This window comes from Sciurus vulgaris, assembly GCF_902686455.1.
Source record: "Sciurus vulgaris genome assembly, chromosome: 6".
Lineage (NCBI taxonomy): Eukaryota > Metazoa > Chordata > Mammalia > Rodentia > Sciuridae > Sciurus > Sciurus vulgaris.
The window spans coordinates 19,768,072-19,781,518 of NC_136466.1; the positions used below are offsets into that span (position 1 = coordinate 19,768,072).

Consider the following 13,447-nt stretch of genomic DNA (forward strand, 5'->3'; position numbering starts at 1 on the left):
CTGGAATTTTTCTTTAAAACCATTTTATTTTAATATGGGTTTATTACTTTCAAATCACGTTTAAAATAATTTTAAATAAAATTATAATCTTATATGTGAGATGGATTGAGGACTTCTGAGGCGTTCACGACGTTCCCTGACGGAGGGGTGTGGTGACCTGCACGGGCAGCAAGCACCACCTGGGGAAGCCCGTCCTCCACTGCATCTTAATGGAATCTAAAGTCCGCCCAGTTTGCGTGAATACCTGATTTGGGAATGCAATGAGCTGCTTCTCTTTACTCACTGACAATAAAAAGTGATAACTCTTGGGGCTTCATCACTGCAAATCCAAAACATCGTGGCGCTCTGAATGTACAAATGAGGAACTACGTGGACTCACAGCGCCCTGTGAACACCACAACTGAAATTCCCCAGCTCCACGCACACACGCTAACAAAATTGGGGCGGCCAGCGCGCATGCACCCTCCGCGGAACCGCCGGCTCTCGGCCGCCCGCTACTGCGCCTGCGTGCGGGGCGCGCCGCGCCCAGTCTGCGGGCGGGAAGGGCGCGGGACCCGGATGGAACGGAACGCCGGCCGGGCAGAAAGCGCATCGCTGCGGCAGCGACGGGCTGTGGCGCTCCGCAAGCTCCTGTTGGAGGGTCTGACCCCGGGAGCCGCCGCCTAGACTGGTTCTGACGCCCTGGTCCAGGCTGAGCAGAGAGCGGCTCTGGAGCCTAAAACAGGCGCCAAAACGAAGCCCGAGCATCCTCCGGGCCTGCGCCTCGGGCTCGGAGACCGGCGGGCGGAGACCGAGCCGAGCCCGCCTTCCTCGCCGCTGGGGAGCGTAGCCCTCCCAGCCTGCGCCTAACCCCGCACCGTCAGGACCTGTCAGTTAAGAGCAGCGTGTTCTTTGCATGCATTCTCATAATTAAGCCTCCCAACAGCCCTGTAAGGTAGGTACTGTTAAACCCACTTGAGGAATGGAAAGGTCCCAACCTGTAGGTGACAAAGCCAAGATCCCAGGCGTCCGCCTCTGAAGCAGTCACCACGTCCTACCCCTGCTGTGGCTGTTGCTTTAACTATAAAATGTGGTTACACCCTCTGCCTCCCCAAACACCGCGCCTACCAGGGACCTTGCACAGGCAGTGGCTGGGTACCAGCTGAATCGCATGTGGTTTCCAGCTTCAGGCTTACAACTGCACTTCAGTATTTTCACTCCTGAAATACATATGTAGTATCTTAGCATTTCCTAAGGAGTTCTGTTATAGGAACGTTCCCTTTTAACCGATTTTTTTTTTTTTGTCTCAACTATGGTACTTTTTACAACTATGCTGCATAAATTTACAAAAACATTTTATTTTGTTATATCAGATCTTTCATTCAGCATCTTAAGATAGCTCCCAAAAGATTCTCAGAACTATTTTGAAAATGAATGCTATCTTCTTTAAAATAATGTTTTATTTTACTTTTTATTACAGAAAACTTCCAACGTACATAAAAGTGGGAGTGGTATGATGTGTACCCATCATCCAGCTTCAAGAGTTGCCAACCCAAGGCCAGTCTTATTTCGTTTTATTTCCACCCCTCCTTATGTGTGTATTCATGTGCTCAAGTACAGTATTTCTAAGGCAATCCCAGACATATTTCACTCGTTAATAATTCTGTATTTCTAACAAATGAGAACTTATTTAACACAACCACAATAACATTATCACATCTGTTTAAATTAATAATTCTTAATGTTTACGTTTTTTAGGGTATTATTACTCCTAAACACCACAAAGGAGCAAGTTAAAATTGTGAGGTTCTAAAATACAAGGAAGCCATTTGGGCGGTAAGTTCATCTTTGAGGATCTTGAAAATTTGTGCTACCTCTTTTCCCATTTGAGGGGAATGGAGAAAACTATAAGTGAATTTTCCTGAAAATCTTTTGTTCAAAACAAGTATATCTTAAATCAAAACGTGCTTGAGTAGCATAGTCAGAGAAGATAAGAATGGACTCTTAACAGGTTCTGTAATGATTTTTAAGACTATAGCAACTCTATTACCATCATTCCCTCCACCTCTCCAAATATACGTATAAATATTTATTACAGAGTACAGGAACTTGGGCATTTTCATGCTGACATCATAATAATTACTTATAAGTATTTCTAAACACAAGTTGTCATATATGCCATTACTTGACAAAATAAGACCTTATGAACTTCAAAAGCTTTTTGAAGTTCAGATAATTTTTGATCAATAGATATCCCCAATTTTTAACTCATAATAACTATATGACTGGTCAACCTATTAGTAACAGAAGTACATTTTACAGCCAATTAATCATGGCCTATGCACTAGAGAGCTACTCTTTCAAGTAGATATTCTTGTCTTGTGATGTTTTCTGCCACCACAGTGTGCATTTTGATTTAAATGTATCCCCATTAAGTTATTTCAGCCACATTCTGAGACATATAAATTTGAAAACTTTGGGAATCATTTATTTATTATGGAGATAGAATTGTTTTCTAAGGTCTTTTCGAAACTATCTGCAGAGACCTTTGTTCATTTGCTAAAAAAAAAAAAAAGGAAATAGAAAAAAGCCATGATTTTCTTTTTTAGGTTTCTCCACTTTCATAGGTGGTCGTTCTCAACTCAGAAATAAAAAAAAATAAAGCTTTAATAAATAAATGAAACTTACTAAAGCAGTTGGAGTACTCACTTGACAATCTAGAATGTATGTGAGCTACGGATTGTCCTGAAGGAAATGTTTTCTTCCTTCTAAACCTGCATACTTGTTCCAGTGTGCATTAGGATCACCCAACAACTTTATTTCATATTCTTTTGTTCTCCTTCTGCAGAGGATGACTTACTATTATAATAATTAGGGACATGCATACTCTCAAAAGGATCCCCTGTGACTGTGATGGACAGCTCTCATTATAAATCACTGTTCTAGTTACTGTTCTTAATTATCTACAATGCTGATTTAGAATACAAATTCTAGGCCCCTACTCCAGAATTAGAGAATCAGTATTTCTAGGAGTAGGGTCTAGGAATTGTGCATTTTAGCCATGACTCAGATGATTCCTCCATTTACTACAGTAGAGAACCACTGGCTTTGTTTATACACCCTGTCTTTGACTTAAGACAAATCTTAGGAATGCTGCTTATTTACATTCTTTTTTTGATTTCCATTTTGACTGCTTCTACTGAATGGGTAGCTATATGGAAAAGCACCATGAAATTCCTTGTGGTTAAAGGTGTTCTCACTTGAGAGGGATTTTCCTAAAGTCTCAGTAACTAGAATAGATGTGTTTCTCCTGAGCATGTTGCTTTGCTTATATATATGGACAATAAGAATCAAAGACTAATAATGTGCTACACTTTAGTAGCAAGGAAGCCAGTCTTTGTAGCCCACCTTTGTGTGAAGATAGACTTAATCAGGCTTTAAAACCTATTCAAAATTCCTGTTTAAGTTGAAGTCAAAGCTGCCCAGGGATCAAATAGTTTTACAGACCTGTTTAATCTTTAACTTCCATAATTAGCCACCATGTCAAAATCTGTCCTTGCTTTGAGGATTTGGTGAATTACTCCTTTTCTCTGTTCAGTGGTTCTTAACTGAGGGTGTGCATACATCTTTGGGTCAGGATGGAAGGAGCAGGCATCCCCATGAAATGCCCTTTCTAGAGGATACAAAATGTACCCGATTTGTTTGTAATAAACATCATTGAAAACAAACCATAACCACAATGTCAGTAAAGGATTATGGGTATTCATAACTTGCCTAAGCCCAGATTTCCCATTATGCCTTGCTGTTGGGTCGTTTATTCCAGGGTAGTTAGCTCTGAATTGCCAGCTTTAATTGGATTGTCATGTTTTCATGGCTTACCTTGAACTGACACATCACAGGATATTTCTTGACATGTACAGGATAGCATGTGATGTGGCTTTGTTTTAATTCAGTTAGCCACTAATTTTTTTAACATATGGGTTATATTTTACTCCTAAAGCAATTCTCTGTGGCATCTCTGGAATACTACCTGAGAATTCCTGTGTGCCATGTCAAAGAAACGCAAATGGGATGATGACTATGTCCGTTACTGGTTCACCTGTACAACAGAGGCTGATGGAACTCAGCGCCCACAGTGTGTGTTGTGTAACTCAGTATTTTCAAATACTGACCTCAGGCCATCAAAACTGTCAGACCATTTTAATAGACAGCACGGTGGTGTAGCTGGACATGATCTCAGTGGCCTGAAGCCTGTACCAACACCCTCTGATAAGAGTGAAACCTTGAAAGCACTCAGAGTTGCATCTCATGAGGATGCCTTATTACAAGCATCATATCAGTTTGCGTATTTATGTGCCAAAGAGAAGAATCCTCATACAATAGCTGAAAAATTAGTCAAACCTTGTGCACTAGAAATAGCCCAAATAGTTTTGGGACCAGATGCACAAAAAAAGCTTCAGCAAATACCTTTATCAGACAATGTAATCCATTCTAGAATTGATGAAATGAGCCAGGATATCTTACAGCAAGTTCTAGAAGATATCAAAGCCAGTCCTCTTAAGGTGGGTATTCAGCTTGCTGAGACCACTGACATGGATGACTGCAATCAGCTAATGGCATTTGTACGATATATAAAAGAGAAAGAAATCATTGAAGAATTCCTGTTCTGCGAACCACTACAGTTAACCATGAAAGGAAGAGATGTGTTCAGCCTCTTCAGGGGCTTCTTTCTGAAGCACAAAATAGCACTTGATGTTTGTGGCTCTCTTTGCACTGATGGTGCCTCCTCTGTGCTAGGAGAAGATTCAGAATTTGTTGCCTGTGTGAAAAAAGAGGTGCCTCACATTGTGATCACACATTGTCTGTTAAACCCTCATGCACTTGTCACAAAGACATTGCCTACAAAACTGAGGGATGCCCTGTTTACTGTGGTGAGGGTGATCAATTTCATCAAAGGTCGAGCTCCAAACCATCGCCTGTTTCAGGCTTTCTTGGAAGAAATTGGCATAGAATATAGTGTCCTCCTTTTCCATACTGAAATGAGGTGGCTTTCCCGAGGCCAAATGCTGACTCATATTTTTGAAATGTATGAAGAAATAAATCAGTTTCTTCACCACCAAAGCAGTACTTTAATTGATGGCTTTGACAATAAAGAGTTCAAAGTTCACCTGGCATACCTCGCAGATTTATTCAAACACCTAAATGAATTCAGTGCTTCTCTGCAAAGGCCTGGGATGAACACAGTTTCCGCTAGAGAAAAGTTATCTGCTTTGGTTAGAAAGTTTCCATTTTGGCAAAAAAGAATTGAGAAAAGAAACTTTACCAATTTTCCCCTCCTTGAAGAAATCACTGTTTCTGATGGTGAAGGAGTGTGCGTTTCCCCCGACATCACATGGCACCTGCAGCAGTTGAGCAGCTTCTTCCAGGGATACTTTTCTGTTGGAGCCCTTGATGAGGCAAGGAAGTGGATACTGGATCCATTTCTTTTTAATCTCGATTTTGTCAGTGATGGTTATTTAATGAAAAATGATCTTGCCGAATTACGAGCTAGTGGCCAAATCCTCATGGAGTTTGAGACAATGAAGCTTGAGGATTTCTGGTGTGCTCAGTTCACAGTGTTTCCAGACCTGGCAAAGGCAGCTCTGGAGATCCTCATGCCATTTGCAACTACATACCTGTGTGAGCTGGGCTTTTCATCACTTCTGCATTTCAAAACCAAGTCCAGAAGTGGCTTTAGTGTGAGCGATGACATCCGTGTCGCTATTTCAAAAAAAGTTCCTCGTTTCTCAGACATCATTGAACAAAAGCTGCAGTTGCAGCAGAAGTCACTGTAAGCTTATATACTTTTTTAATGTGTGATTTTTAATATATACTTAATACCATTGTAAAATTAAACTGTGATTATTTTCCTTTTATATTTATGGTATGCTGAATTCTGTGCTTAAAAAAATTAGTTACTTCAGCTTTTAATAAGGCATGTGAAAATGTTTTGTGGTTTTCTAGGTTTTTTTTGTTTGTGTGTGTGTGAGAGAGAGAAAATGTGTTTTGAGAGGAAAACAAACAGCAGAAAAGATTACCAGTGCCTGGTTGATTGATAGAATCTTTCTGATGCTGAGTATCTGTTTAACCTATTACAGTACATAAAAAGAACCCAAGCTCTAGAACATCCAGCTGAATGGTGGGCTATGAATTGAGCCATGAGTAAAGAGAAGACCTCTCAGACATGGACAGCAAAATGACAGCTGACTCCTGCCTTTTAAATGTATTCTTCAGAGCTGATCTCGATGTCTAGTCCCCTGGCTCCAATCCTGTCAATACCAGGATATTAATAAATACCCTAATGTATTAGTCACTTCACTTTTAAATTGCTTCAGTATTCCAGATCATCAAATCTGCTGAAAAGGAGATTCCTGAAGTTACCCGAGAGCTTCTCTTTTAGTAGTCCTGCATGAGATCAAGGATCCACATTCCTCTTACTTGTTCGTTTTATTTTTTGTGGTATCAAAGATCAAATGCTGGGCTAGTGCTCTACTGTGGAGCTACACCCCCAGCCCGACATCATCATCGTCATCATCATTCTGAGACATGATCTCATTGAGTTGCCCAGGCTGGCCTTGAACTTGTGATACTCCTACCTCAGCCTGCAGAATAGCTATGTACCACCATACCCAGCTGAGGGTCCTCATTCTTAACTGGTTCTCCAGATGGTTCCCATGAATTATTTGGTCATCTGTCTGCAGCTTATTTTCCCTAGATCTATTTTTCCTTTGCCCTAATTTCCTCTAATGAGAGGAAATACTATATGTATTTTTCTAAAATATCTCAAAATTTTTGAGTAGGCCAGCATATGGATTAAATATTAAAATGTGTCAAATAAATTGACATGGAATTACTGAGTAATTCAGGGTCACATCTAAATTAGTATAATTTTTCTGTCAAAATAGATAGTTTTAATGTAAATGTTTACATTTTCATTCTAAAATTTTAAAAGCACTACATGTTCAAAACCAGAGGAAAACTAATGGTGGACAGCACTCTGAAAAGCCACAATCCCTTCCTGCCCAGTTACCTTTTTTCTGCTTTAAATCTTTGGTTCCACCTGTCTCTAAGTATCATATTCACACTAAGCACATGTGGAAGCTTTTATTTATCAGCTTCAGAAGTTTATTATTGACTCAAGATAACAGGTAAGGACTGAATTTCTAAAACATCCATCTCCCTCCAGCTGTTCATCGCAATTTTTTAATTAGAGTACTAATTTTAGTTCCTTTAATCATTGTGTACAGCAATTTGATTACAGATATTTTTCCCTCTAGAATTTCATTACATGGAAAGAATCAGAAATGTCCAAATACATGGTAGCTAGTCCCAACTTTTTTATAATAGCAAAATAACTGAAGCGGGGGGAAAAGAACCCTAAAGGGGAGTAGACCTTGACTACCAAGTTAGATGCCACTTGAATACTGCAAATTAAAGTTGATATTTTCTACACAAAACAATGTTATCATCATGTATAAAAACGCTTTTATCAGTAAGTTAACTTGCCTTCATTTAAAAACATAAATACAAAATATAGGTCTTCTTCCAATTATAAGCTAACCTCAAAAGCAGTGGGAAAAATTTCCAGAGCTAATACAGGAATAATCTAGATGCACATATATGTATGCAGTTCTGAAGACAGGAGGACGGGGATCAGACTGTGCAAAGCCTGCGACTTCATAGTACAATAGCAGCATTGGGGTGACGTGGCCTTTGGCAGCCGTCTTCCATCAAGTCTGCTAGAAACTCTCCAGATTAATTAATCAACTGTTGCTCCAAAACAAAAACCTGAAGGGCAGTTTTAAGGAAATGGTTTTTAAAGTGTTTTTAGTTCATTTTCAAATAAGTTTATTTTCCCCTAAACAAAAGAAAGAGACAGTGTTGGCTAAAATGAAGAAGAAACTTAAAGCATAAATTGGCACATATAAGTCATTTGTGTTCATTTACTTTTTGCCAAGGAAGAGACTTGGGTTTACTTGGTTTTGTCACTATGTAATTAAAGTTATGGATAGATTTCAAAAGGAGTTCCAACTCCCTTAAGAGATGCAGTCCTTATAACCAGCAGATGTCACTCTGCAGGTGTGGTTGAAAGCCGACTTACCTCCATAACAGATTTTGCCAAAATTCTGATTTTAAACATTTCTAAAAGAGGTATTACTGACTCAAATAAAAAATGCCCGACCTGAGCCTCTGCTGGCTTGAAATTAGAAGACAGGACTGGCGGAAGCAGGAAGCTCCAGACGCTAAGAAATCACTGAGAAATGGGGTGAGAAAGAGGAGAAATAAATGGCTTTTCCTTTAAAATTAATGTGAATGTGGATTTTTTTTATATTTTTACTTTTTTAAGCCACTAAAAACTGCTTAATGTAGGTGAGGGGTCAGCATTTCAGACATAATCCAATGGGAATCAAAACCAAATGAACATACACTTTTAAAGCATAAACTTTATGGTACTTGAACTATATTTCAATTTAAAATGTAGGCTCTGTTTATAGTACAGGGTCTTTTTAGCACTAAGTCATATTAAAATATTGTAAACTCGGCTTTAATATCTACAGGATTTGGAATAGTCAAATTTGAGATTTTCACCAAAGTCCATCTTAATTTAAAGGGCAGTATAAAATTATTGTCTAATACATTGTAATTTTTACTTCATGTTCTGAGAATAAAGAGAGACGCCTGAGGTTATTGTCTTGATTTACAAATTTGCCACAAATCTTACTCTTAATTCAGAAATGAATTTAAGCCTTGGCTCACTCACTTGGTAGCTGTGTAAACTCTAGGTCTCGGCCTGTAGGTATCAAGAGGTCAGCTGACTGACATCTCATTTTGACCTGTTCAGCATTTGTTCATTCATTCACTTGCTTCTCTTAGTAGTAGCACCCCACTTTTTCTAAGGAACTAGCTTCCCCCATGGTCAATCCATATGGCCCCATCTTGACTCCAGTCGGCCCCAGTGCATTTGCTGGAATTAGTGGGGAAGACACTACATATGCTGACCTACCAGGGGGTGCCTGGATCTTCCAGTGGTCAATTTTGCTACAACATACAGAGAGGCTGCCAGATGGAGCCAACAGAGAAAAGGAAAAAGATCCCTCATACCATTCCTCCAGGTGCTAAATGCAGACATCCTTTTTCCCCCTTTTCAGTTAAACGAGGTAACAGATTCCCTTCTTTGCTTGAGCCTGTTTGTTTCCTATTACATACAGCCAGGAGATCTGCTTCATCTACTTGGTTTCCAATATTTTAATGAACGAGTAATGGGAAAATTTAGACTCCATTAATTTTATTACATGATTTTGGACAATTCTTACCAATCCTGGGCCTCTGTGTCCCCCTTATAAGATGAATAGTTACATAGGTTTTCCCTGTAGAATATTCTTTTCATTTTTTCCACAGAGGTCATATTTTATTTGCTTCATTTTGGAATTTTTGTGGCACTGATATCAGCCCAAAGAACTTTTCCTGGAGACAAACAGAAAACTAGGCTTTTCCTGTGGGTTGGGGGTGGGCAACTTAGCAACATCCTGTCTCAAAAGAAAAACTGAAAGGGCTAGAGTAGTCACTCGGTGGTAAGGCACCCCTGGCTTCAGTCCCCAGTACTGGAAAAAATTACCATCTTACCACAGCTGTCCCCTTAAATATCTAGGTAACCGTGGGTCAAATAGAGCCTCGTCAGGAAACAAGTCAAACCATTTTTAAACAAAATATGAAAAGAATCAGAATAGAGATTTGGGAAGGCAAAAGGGAAAACCGAGTTATCACAGAGATAAATCAGGAATACAGCCAGCATCCCAAGAATTGGGGGAATAAGAAAAGGAGGGAATAAGCCTGACTGAGGGGTCCCGGGGAAATGAGACTCGTTTGTCACAGGAGTCCCTGCTTGACCTTGCTGGTTCAAAAGTCTGAAGAAGAGCTGCTAGCCTGCTGGTGCTGACATCTCTAGGAGAGCACCACAAGGCTGGCTGTGGAAGTGTGGAAAAACCAGAAACAACCAACTGCCACTCCTGGAATTAACTCCTTTCCAGTGTGAAGAATCATCACAGAGATGACACTATCAGCAAGTCACACAGGGTAGAGCTACTCCCTTGTGCTTTAGATTTCCAGTATCTCTTGCACCTCTTATTTGCAGAGTAAAAAGAGAAGGTAATTGAGAACAAAATGTATTTCTTGGGGTTCTGGCCCCATCATCACAAAGTAACATATACAAAGAATAAAAGGGTAGGTTTGAAGCTGAAACCCATTGGCTTGGTTACCCCAGCACATTCTGCCCTTTGGCCTTTCAACATACAGTCATATCCTCCTGTGCATATTGGAATTTCTACCCAGTAAACATAGCTCTATGTTTGTTAAGATATAATTATCCTTTATCAATCAGAGGTGCTATCTCCCCAGAATGAGGAGACACAAAGTCTCCACTCCTCAATTTTGTCGCCGCCCGCGATAGATACTGCTATCTATCTGAGGGCTAGCTGCTGCTTCTAGTTGCTGCTTCTCTCTGCTAGCTTTTTTTCTCTGCTAGTTTCTTCTCTTTACTAGCTGCTGCTTCTGCTTGCCGCTGCTTCTCTCTGCTCGCTGCTTCTTTTAGCCTTCTGCTTACTGCACGCTTATATTTCCTCCAGGAGGCGGAGGGCGGGGCCACGCTAGTTGAGATCAGGTGAGGAGCCAGCTGTCCTATCACAGCAAAGGTTAAAACGAGCAGGCTCGAGCAGGAGCACTCGGGAACACCTGCGCACACGTTGTGTGCGTGGACTTAATCGAATACGGCCAATGATAAATCACCTGAGTGTGCTTATGTTAATCAACCTTCTCACTGCCAGTGTGATCAAAGCAACCTCCGGCTGGCCGCCAGGCGCCATCCCAGCACAGCCCACGTGGCACAGCCCCCAACACAATTAGATATTAAATATTTAATATTTAATTAAATATTCCTTTATATTAAATATTTAATAAAATATTTAATATTTAATTTAAATATTCCTTTCCCTAAAATAAATTTTGAAGTTAACTATCAGTAATAATCCTTGCATAAAATAACAAACCACCCTCAAATAACTAATAGGTCAAAGAATGAACCCAAAGGGAAGTTAGAAATTATTTTGAGAGAAATGAAAACAAAAACCACATACCAGAACATATGGAGTGCAGCAAAGGTAGTATTCAAAAGGAAAGGTATACCTGTAAATGCATACAGCATGAAGAAAACAAATAATAAACTTCCACCTTAAAAAACAAGAGTAAGCTAAACCCAAAGCAAGCCGAAGGAAGGAAATAGATAAGAGTAAAAATGAACAGAGAAACTCACTGACACCAAGAGTTGGTCCTCTGAAAAGTTAAAGAAACTTGACAAACCTTCAGTTAGATTGTCCTGGTTGGGGGAAGACTCAAAATCAGGAATAAAAGAGGAAAAGAACTGGAGACGTGGCTCAGTGGTAGATAGCTTGCCTGGCACACATGAGGCACTGGGTTCAAACCTCAGCACCATATGAAAATAAAAATGAATAAAAAAGGTATTGTGTCCATCTACATATATATATATAAAGAAACAACAACCTTACAGAAACAAAAAGACTTTTAAGGAAATACTGTGATGGGCTGACAGAGCTGACTCCATGAAATGTTATAGGCCAGACTCTAAGGCAAATGACTAAACAGACTCCATTTTGCTCTGAGACTCCATGTTATGTAGGAAATAAGCTTCTCCCATGGGAACACCCCCCGCCTGTACCCATCATCAGTTACTTGGTGTGACAAGTTTAATACAGAATGATAATTCCTATGTAAAGAAAAATTGTTCTCTTTTGATTCCTATTGCTCCTAAACAATGTACCATGTAAACAGTGATTGTGTGGATGTTAGTAACCATTCTTTAGTTTGGACCTAGGTAAAGTTCGTTTTGACCCACTTCCCCCTCTGTTGATGATCTCATGATGTTAGTTTGTAATTTTGAATCATAGCAACAGACACTTATGATTGATGTGATTTTTGGAATAAGAACCCCTACAGCCCTGTGGTCGGGACTGTTCTCCCAATAGCCATATTTTGTGGCATTGTGTGAGACAGTCAGCCGGCCAGCTTAATAAAGACTCTCAAATTTGGACTTCTCAGTGGTGATTGGTCTGTTCTTAAGTTGCGCCCCATAACAATACTGTGAACAGTTGTATACCAACAAATTAGGTAACCTAAGTGAAATGAAAAAATTCCTAAAAAGGCACATGGTCCCAAAACTGACTGAAGAAGAAATATAAAATCTAAATAGACCTGTAACTAGCAAACAGTATTAGGTCCCAGTACTATAATGAGATATTTTATTTAAATAAGGTTTACTTAACTCACAGTTCCAGAGGCCCAAGAGCACCGACACCACTCTCTCCTTGGCTCTGGCAAGGGCCCCACTGAGGGTGGCCTCACAATGGCAAGAACATGTGCTGGAGATGTCACATGGTGAGACAGAAAGACAGTGAGGGGGAGGGGCGGGGAGTGCTCCACTTTTTAAAATGCACCAACAATTCCATACCGAGGACCAAAACTTCACCACATGAAACTCAGGGGACAAACCATCCAAACCAAAGTAGTTGGTAAACCAAAAGAGCCCAATAGAGAAAAGTTCTGGCAGGATGGCTCCCTGTCATCTAGTGAATTCCATCAGATGTTTAAACAGCAACCTTTTAAAAACTCTTCCAATAAGTTGACAGGGAAGGAACACAACTTACCCTATAATACCAGACAGACAAATATGAGAAAAGTAAACTGCAGACCAATATTCCTTAAGAATATGGCTATCCATTCCTCAACAAAATACTAGCAAACCAAATCCAGGAACATAAAGATTACGCACAACTAAGGGAGATTTTTTTTTTTTTTTTTTTTTTTTCAGAAAAACATGGTTGATTCAATATAAAAATCGGTAATACACCATATTAATAGAAGAAAAGAAAGAAACCATGTGATCATCGCAACACAAAAAAACCACTTGTCAAAATCCAGTATCCTCTAATGAAGAATACTAGAAAGAGGAGTTAACTTCTTTGATGAAAAGCATTTATGAAAAATTCACAGCTAACATATTTAGCAGTGAGAATAACTGTTTCTCATAAGATAAAAGACAAAAATGTCTACTCCCACCATTTGTATCCAATATTGTACTTGGAGGTTTTAGCCAGGGCAATTAGGCAAGAAAAAGAAATAAAAAGCATTCAAAATGAAAAAAAAAAAAAAAAAAAAAAAACTTTTAAATTAACATTTACTGTTGGACATGGACATTCTAAGGGGTATCTTTGGAGCGTCCACTGGTGTCTTTTTTGGTCCCTTTCTGTTGCAGCAATCCAGTTCCTCCTTAATAAGTACAATCACCCTGTCCAGTAGTGTCCCGTTCTTTGCCTATTGCCTCAGTGACATGAGGAGGCCAGCACTCATGGTGACAGTTCAA

General features: G+C 39.7%; 1 long non-coding RNA gene across 1 annotated transcript; it reads left to right on the forward strand.

The window, feature by feature from the left end:
• Positions 1 to 519: 519 nt before the first annotated feature.
• LOC306664843 lies at positions 520 to 6,743 on the forward strand. Its single transcript, XR_013764813.1, has 3 exons — positions 520 to 934; positions 1,460 to 1,815; positions 3,980 to 6,743. It is a non-coding gene; the product is annotated as an uncharacterized lncRNA (long non-coding RNA).
• Positions 6,744 to 13,447: the final 6,704 nt, after the last annotated feature.